The sequence below is a fragment of the Fukomys damarensis genome, unplaced genomic scaffold, assembly GCF_012274545.1.
Source record: "Fukomys damarensis isolate Sample0158 unplaced genomic scaffold, DMR_v1.0_HiC HiC_scaffold_27, whole genome shotgun sequence".
Taxonomy (NCBI): Eukaryota; Metazoa; Chordata; class Mammalia; order Rodentia; family Bathyergidae; genus Fukomys; species Fukomys damarensis.
The window spans coordinates 6,850,965-6,859,009 of NW_022900939.1; the positions used below are offsets into that span (position 1 = coordinate 6,850,965).

The 8,045-nt window shown below is 56.4% G+C and overlaps 1 pseudogene; it reads right to left on the reverse strand.

The window, feature by feature from the left end:
* Positions 1-828: 828 nt before the first annotated feature.
* LOC104854127 lies at positions 829-2,598 on the reverse strand (annotated as a pseudogene).
* Positions 2,599-8,045: the final 5,447 nt, after the last annotated feature.

Consider the following 8,045-nt stretch of genomic DNA (forward strand, 5'->3'; position numbering starts at 1 on the left):
TGGTTCCCTCTTCTGCACCTACCCAAAGACCTTGGCTGTGGGTTGATCCTCGGTGCTGCTGCTGAGGGCTGCAGACAGACAGCAAGGCCTCCACCTCTATGAGGCAGGGAGATGGCGCTGCTGCCCATGCATGACCAGGGGCCTGGACGGCTGAGCGTCTGAGTGACTGAAACACACAGAGGTCAGTGACTTGTCCTAAGCAACTTGGCTCCTGGGCAGGATTGGTGCAGATGTGCTGTCCTGGTCTGTGTGCGGTCAGGCTCAGGGGGTCCAGTGTGATGAGGTGGGTGAGGCTGACTCTGCCCAAACTCCCACCCTCCTTGGTCCCAGAGCTGTTCCTCAGGTACCTTTCAGGTGCTTGGAGGTGGTCTTGGCCTCAGGAGCAGTGCTGCTGCTCGGCCTGGGACCTGGACACTGGATTTCCCAGCCTTTTGCCAGACATCCTGGGGTCCCGATGACTCTTGTGCAGGGGAACCCAGGAGGGACTTGGTGCCCCAGCCAAGGCAGGGTTTGCCCCTCACCACCCCTCCCAGGAGGCTGCACAGCCCTTCATATATACATATATATGTACTTTCACCCCCACCCCCCGTCACATCCAAGAACTTTATTGGACACAGCATGGTGCCAGGGCCTGGCAGGGATGGCACTCTGCCCTCCAAGCCCTGCAGTCCAAAGGTGGAGGGAAGGTGGGTCCATCCTCCGTCACAGTGCTGGGAATCCCAAGATAACATTCTATCTAAAGCTTACTATATACATAGGAGACAGGGCTGCTCCACAGAAGTATGAGCAGGTCACATCTTTATAAATGAAACTTCCAGGGAAGACAAAAATGACAACTCTTAATTCATCCTTCTACACAGAGCACTCTAGGATGATGGGGTGGGGGAGGCAGACACCGGTATCCTCATGGTCCAGGGTCTGGATGGGTGACGAGTGGGCCCAGATGGCCATGGCATGGGGTGGAAGGGGCAGACAGGGCAACAGGTAATGGGCACTGGGACCCTGTGCATTTACAGGACCAACTGCGGAGGGGCGGTGGTCTTCACATAGTATTCTGTGGCTGGTAGGCTCAGACGGGCTTCTCTGTGGTGAGGATGAGGGCCACAGTGAGGCCGCAGAGGCCAAGCACCTCAGTGAAGATGAGGATCAGGATCATGCCCGTGAACCATCGGGGCTGCTGGGCAGTGCCTCACATGCTGGCATCCCCCACAGTGCCAGTGGCAAAGCCAGCTTCCAGGCCACTGAGGCCCCACACTCAGACCCACACCCGGCTGGAGGAAACGCCTGTAGAGAGTGGTGTTCTCGTTCAGGGAGTTGGCGGCGAGCACTGCCACCACCAGGCTGTGCATGGCCGTGACGCCAGCTGCAACCACTGGGATGATGGGCTTCGTGGTCACCTGGCTGCATGGCAGACATGGCTGCGATGCCAGTGCCACTCTTGGCTGTGCCTCCGGCAGCACCCAGGGCGCCAAAGATCATGGTGACCGAGGTGCCTATCATGTCGAAAAACAAGCACACTCAGGGCTGCTTTTGGCCTCAGGCATGACAGTGGGTGGGTGCGGGGGCAAGCGAGGCAGGCAGATGTGGGACCAGGAGAAGTGCAGAGTGCAGAGGTAGGAGGCGATGAAGGACAAGGCTACAAGGCCAGTCAGCCTCTGTGATCCAATCTCGTATATTGTTAAAATGCTGTCAGACGTCGTCCTTGGGGTGGCCGGGTGCACAGGTCTTCAGCTCAAGATCTCCCTGTTCTAATAAATGCTGCTCTCTCTGGTGCTTGCTCTGTCTCCTGTGGCTTCTTTCTGAGGTGAGTCTACTATGTTCGAAGCTCAGGGTTTAGGGTCATCAGCGTCTCAGCTCTCCCAGACTGTCCCTCCAGGTAGGTGCCATTATTTTCTTTTTGTAGAGGGGAAAACTGGGGTGCAAAGAGATGAAGCTGCTTTTCTGAGATCCAAAGGTGGGAAATGACACAGCCGTGATTTGAACTCAGGACCTTAAACTAAGCCTGATCTTTTTGAGAAGCCACATGTGCTCCTCCGCAGGGCAGGGCGGTAGCTTTCCGCAGGTCTCTCCGTGCACGGGATCTCCTTCTGGCCCGGGCCTGGGTTTGCCTGCAGATACTGTGCAGGAGGAGGACTGGAGGAGGCAGAGAGAGCTGGGTAGGGGTCACTGTGTTGGTGGCAACCCGGGAAGTCACCTTGAGCTGGAGGACCCAGATGAGCTGTCAGCAATCCTACAGCACCCACCTTGTTCAGGGTCCCAAGGCGGGCTCAGGGTTGGGAAGTCTGCGGCTTCTTGGCCTCTTCAGCCTTGGCCCAGGCCCCTGGCTCCCAGGCCACAGTGGCTTCTGGATGGGCCTGTGGTGGAGCCCAGCCATGAGCTTTCCCCAGCTGGGCACCCACAGCCAGCTGCAGTCCAGCTGGGTTTGAGGAAGGGAGGCAGGTTGCAGACCGGCAAGAGAGTGGAGAAGGGCTGTTTGCTTTGCAATTAAATGCACTGAGGCAATTGACATAATGGCTTGGGAATCAGCAACTCGGGCATGCATATCGTTTGTTTTAATTTCACTTAATTTTTGAATAAATAATATGCTCCTGTGGGTTAAGAAAAAGCCATATTGTGAGTTTTCCTCCGGCCTCTGTCTCTGGCCATGTGGCTCCTCTCCAGAGAGGCAGCCGTGGTTTCTGTGCGTCTCTCTGGAGATAACAGATGCACACAAGTAGGCGTGTATAGGTAGATTTTGAAAAGATGTGTCTGTATACTATCTGCAAAATAACATTGTGCACATTGTTCTTTTTCATTTAACACAGTTTCTTGGAGACCTATATTAGTATACCAAGAACGTCCCCATTCTTTAATCAGGGCTGGGTAATATTCCAATCCTTGGCTGCAACATCATTTTTATTTTTTAAAATAATGTATAGACAGCAAAATGCATAGCTTTTCAGTAATGCACACACACACACACCCTTATGACCACCTCCCAAATGCAAACAGCATCTGCATTACTCTGGAAAGTTCTCTTACGCATCTTCCAGTAGCCAATAACCCCGTGAGGAAGTTACTGTTATGCTGACTTCTATTACCTTACTTCAATTTCCCTCGCTTTAAGATGGGGATAATATTGGAACAGACTCATGGGGCTGCTGTGAGGATAATGCAAACACCTAGTACAGTGCCTGGCACTGGAACCGAGAGTCTAGGGCTGGTCAAGAGTGTGGACAGGGACAAGGGAAGTGGCCAGTGGCCACTGGGTATCTGCCATCCCTTCTCTCCCCTCCCTTGATTTTAGGCAGATCTACTGAATGTCTCACGGAACCAGCTTCCCCTTCCAGGCAGTTCCAACCTCAGAGTTTCCAGGAGGCAGGGCTGGGGTCCCAGATTCCCAGGTGGAGTTTTGGGGTGCTGGCTTTCCAGGTCTGTCTGGGAGTCCTGCTGAGCTCCAGAATTCCTAAGGGACATCCCTGTGACTCTGTCTCCTGGCTGTCCATTTCTGATGTCTGCCTTGCTGGGCACATGACAGGAGGGCCTGTATCCTTCTCAGCCACAGCCAGGAATGTGCAAAGTGTGGCCTTGGGGGCCAGCCAGAGGAGAGCCCCCTACAGGCAGGAGGAGTGAGGGACTCAAATGCCAGGGAGAGTGGAGGTAGCAGAAAGAGGCCAGTGGGGGCCTTGTGGGGGGCCCTGCCAGCAGCTGGGCTGGGGTGGAGGTAGGCTGGCGTTTCTTAGACAAGGGTCACACGACCAGAGGGCCTGAAATGTCTTCCAGCCTCAGTAAAGAGGCCAGACTAGAGTTTCTGGCTGCTCCAGGTATCTCCTGTCCCTAGAGCCTGGGCCAGGACCCCGGTGGCCTGCTGCGGCCCCAGGACAAGCCATTGAGCTGCTCTCCGGACTCCTCCCTATCCCCGTTTGGCATCTGCCCACAGGCATCTCCCTGTCCCTTGCCAGGACCTGAGCTGGACTCTCTCGTCCAGGAGCGAAGCTTCTGTGGGCAGGAGCAGAGGAGGGTGCCCAGCCCTGCCAGAAGCCTGTCTGCTAGGGCCCCAGCCTCCCTCACCATGGAAACAGCCCTCGGAGGCCCAGGAATTACCCAGGAGGGGAATTTTAATTGCAGCCTGGATCCTGCTCTGCTGTCCGCCCCCAACTCCCATCACTCCTCAGCCCCAGGCCTGTGAAGTCTTCGTGGCTCTATCATGGTTTCAGATCAGACGTGGGGGCTCATGCCTTGCTCTCCTGCCTTGGGTCACTTGCTGCTTTGGAGCTCCAAGGCCAGGGGTCAGGATCTGTCCCGGGGCCAGGAGTGCTGGCTGGAGAGTGGAAGGGCTGGCAGATCCCCAGCCTGGGCCTCCTAGTGAGTGCTTGGGACACAGGGCAGTGGGTGAGGGGCGGCTCATGTCTGTGCCGGACTCTTCCTCAGAGAGTGGTTGGGCAGACTCCCCCTCAGATGGAAGCAGGCCTCCTGGCCTTCCCTGATCCCTTTCCGCCGGGAACCTTGGGGACTCAGGTGAGACACCTTGGCAAGGTCGGGGCCAGACCATGTGAGTCCAGCGGAAGGACAGTGGAGTCAGAGGGAGGGGCACTGTTTCCCTCTGAATCTCTCCCAACACAGACTGCTCCTACCTCCTGCCTACCAGGCCAAGCATAGTCTGGCTAACAGCTGTGTCATGAGAGAGGGCACAGGATGGGGTTCAAATCCTGGTGTGGCCACTTAGCAGAAGCAAATCACATAGTCTCTGTTTCCTCCCACCCTCTTGGATGTGTTGCCATCCTCTGATTTACCTGGGGAATTCGGTCCTGTAAGCAGGAAGGAGGGGGGCATTCCACGGGAGGCAGCCCAGAGGCGGGAGAGAAGAGGGGACAGCATCCTCCTCCTGGGCCCTCAGCCTCCACTGGAAGCCAGGAGTTACAGGTTGCAGCCCCAGTAGGATGTGCTGTTGGCAGGGAGGACTGGGGAGATGCTGGTAGAACACCCTTGCTTTGGGGTCCTGCTGTTTCTGAGCAGGTGATTGCAGCTGACTGGTGGATCTGGGAGCAGCCGTGTGCCTCTGAGGGAGGCACCGAAGCCCTCATGGGTGGAGCATGAGGAAGCTTTCAAGGGGCTTTGGCTGTAGGGGGCAGGAAAGAGGGAACCCACAGGGAGAAAAGACCTCACATACACATATGTGAGGGCCCAGTGCCTGTCTAGCTGGAGGTAAGTTCCTCACGTTCTTGTTTTATTTCAACCACAAAGAGATTCATGTCCTTGGAAGATGAATTCATCCAAATAGGGCAGAATTAGGGCACAGGAGGTAGGCAAGAGCCCTTTTTCTTGGAAGCTGGAGACCCAGCTCCTGCGTGGCCTTGGGCAAATCACTTGACCTCTCTGGGCCTCAGTTTGCTCATTGTTGTTCTCACTGAATGGGCTACTTTGGCAGCACTCCTCCAGGGCTGGGGGTCCAGGCCTGGAGTCCAGGCAGAGCCAAGCATGCCCTCTCCACGGCTGCTGCCTTGTCAGCGAAGCCCCAAGAGACACAGGGTGGAGGATCTCAGGGCAGATCTTCAATCAAAGCCATTGACCTCCCAGAATAGACTGAGGTAACAAGGTGGGTGGCACAGGCTACCACCCTGGACAGTGGGAAGATATTAAAAAGCCAGCATTGCAAGCCCCCAAATCCCTTAACCAATTTCCAATTTCCTGGAAGACCAGCACGCTGCGGGGAGAACAGGAATGCCTCATTTTCAGCTTCCCTGCAGGGCCTGGGCTCCCTATTTTGGGAAGCATCTGTGTCTGGGAGCTGCTCTCCCTGGCCCACCAGCCCTCCTGTTCCTCCTCACCTGAGTGCACCTGGCTGCACGTGGCAGAGTGGATTGCTACCCCGAGCACCACTACTCACCAGCTCTGCAAACTTGGGCTCTCAGTTTCTCCATCCGTAAAGTAGAAATAGCGGGACCTGCCACACGGGGCTGTCCAAAGTTTACAGGAATAATCCACATGCTGCCACCAGCAGCTCTGTGCCCAGCGTACAGTGAGACTTCAAATACTAGCCATTAGGGCCCAAAGACCCCACTCAGCTGCTCTCTCCCTCTTTATATCCTATTCCTCCGCCACGGTCCCCTCCTCCCCCAGGAGGCTCTTTCTGAATAGACCCTTGGAACCTGTAGCTGCCTCTGATTTTCAAGGCTACATATTCTGTAGTTGATCATATTTTCAGTGACTGTTCCCTGCTTCATTGTGTGGGACAGGAGAGCCAAGAGCACAAGGGCTTTGCTTCTGCTTTTTCTCTGCTCCCCCATCTTCCCCGCAGCACCTTCCACAGCACCAGGGCACACAGTACATGCCTCAGAAACATCTGTTCTCATTACGGGGGAGATTCTAGGAAACTGGAAGTAGAACACTGCTGTTCTATGCTGAGGCTGGGTCTTTTGTCTATTTTTAGAGTTTAAATAGTCCTTTAAAAATTTCCAAATTCTACCCCCTTTACATTACATCCACGCCAATCTTTTCATGCCAGCCAGATGTACATTTCCCTCCTCGCCACCCGAAATACACCAGAATTTGAAAAATGAGGCCCTGAACCTGGGAATGCAACACAGAGAAAGCTTCCTAAAGCCTCGCTATTCTTGTCGGGCTGCAAAGTCAGGAGGGATTAACACTGGTGAAAGGGAAGGGTGTGATAGCCGAGCCTGGGCTACAGAGCAGGGCTCTCGGTGGACAGGAGGAGGGGTTTCGGAGCTTCGGGAAGCTCAGTCCTCCCCTTAGCTTCCCGGACCATGTCCCTCCCCAGGTGGCAGGCAGGTGAGGAGAGAGCTGGTCACCGGGAAGTGAAGTCAGATTGGGGCCTGGCCCTTCTGCCCTGGCTGCAGTGGGCGGAGCATTCGGGCTGGCCAGGAGGAGGGAAGGTGCTGTTAGCCCCTGGCTCCAGTTCTGTGGGGCTCACTGCTGGCTCTGAGGCCAGGGTGGGGGCCAGCAGTTTATAATTAGGCGCTTGCAGCTGTGACCAAGACAAATGACCACGTGGTCTGGTGGGACCTTTGGTACAGGGGCGTTTGTGTCATGTGGCTCTGGGTGACGTTCCTGATGACTGGAGTCCCTTGTCCTCCATAGAAGCCCAGATCTCATGTTGCCCCTGGGTGAGCGAGTGAGGGAAGCTTCAGACCTGGCTACACCTACCAACAGCAACGTGCGAGTATGAAGCGCTTCTGTGTGCCAGGTGCTGGGACCGCCCTCTGTTCCCCCGCCCAGGAGTGATGAGGCTGTGGCTGAAAAGCAGATTCTGGGGGAACGAGCCGTGGGGTTGGAGACAGACTGCTCCCCCTGCCCCAGGACAATCTTTGGGTCAGAAGTGAGGAGCTCAGAGGTCCCAGCTAGCCAATCACTTGCCCATTTCTCCAGATGAGGGGACAGAGGGGGAGGGAAGCCTAGGCCGGGGGTCAGAGCTGACAGCCCCTGCCTTCTCTGCAGCCCATGCTCGGTATGGCTCGACCTGTTTACCTTGCTTCTCCACTACTCCAGCTAGGTCAGGGGTCGGTTTGTCTTGTCACCAGCCAGTCCTCGGTGCCTGTGGGGCCTGGCCTGTGGGAGATGCTCAGCCAATATTTGTGCAGGCAATGAAGGACCACCGTGCTCGGCCTGCTGGCTCTGTCCCAGTCTCCCGCACAACTGAGCTGGCGGCTCCGGGTTTTCGCGTAGGAGAGCCAGCTGCGGTCTGGTAGCCAGCGTGGGGGCGGAGGACGCCTGTCAGCAAATGTCCCTCAGCGCCCCCAAATCACCCACCCCTTCCTGCCCAAGACAACAGACCCCCTGGACCAGGGACAAATGACCCATTTCCACACTGGCGAAGAAAAAGGGCAGAGGAGCAGGATGGGCTAGGGATGCGGGTTGAGGTACTGGCAGTGCCAGGAGGCTGGCCCGGGATCTTGAACCCGGAGCCTCTCTTCTCCACGTGCGGCCGGGCAGGGGTAGACGACGGCTGCGGGCGAGGCTGTAGCTCCGGCCGACTTTGGGGATGGGGACGCCAAGGCTCAAGGCTCGGGAAGCACAGAGGGAAGCGCCCACGGGCCTGGGGTGGCGGG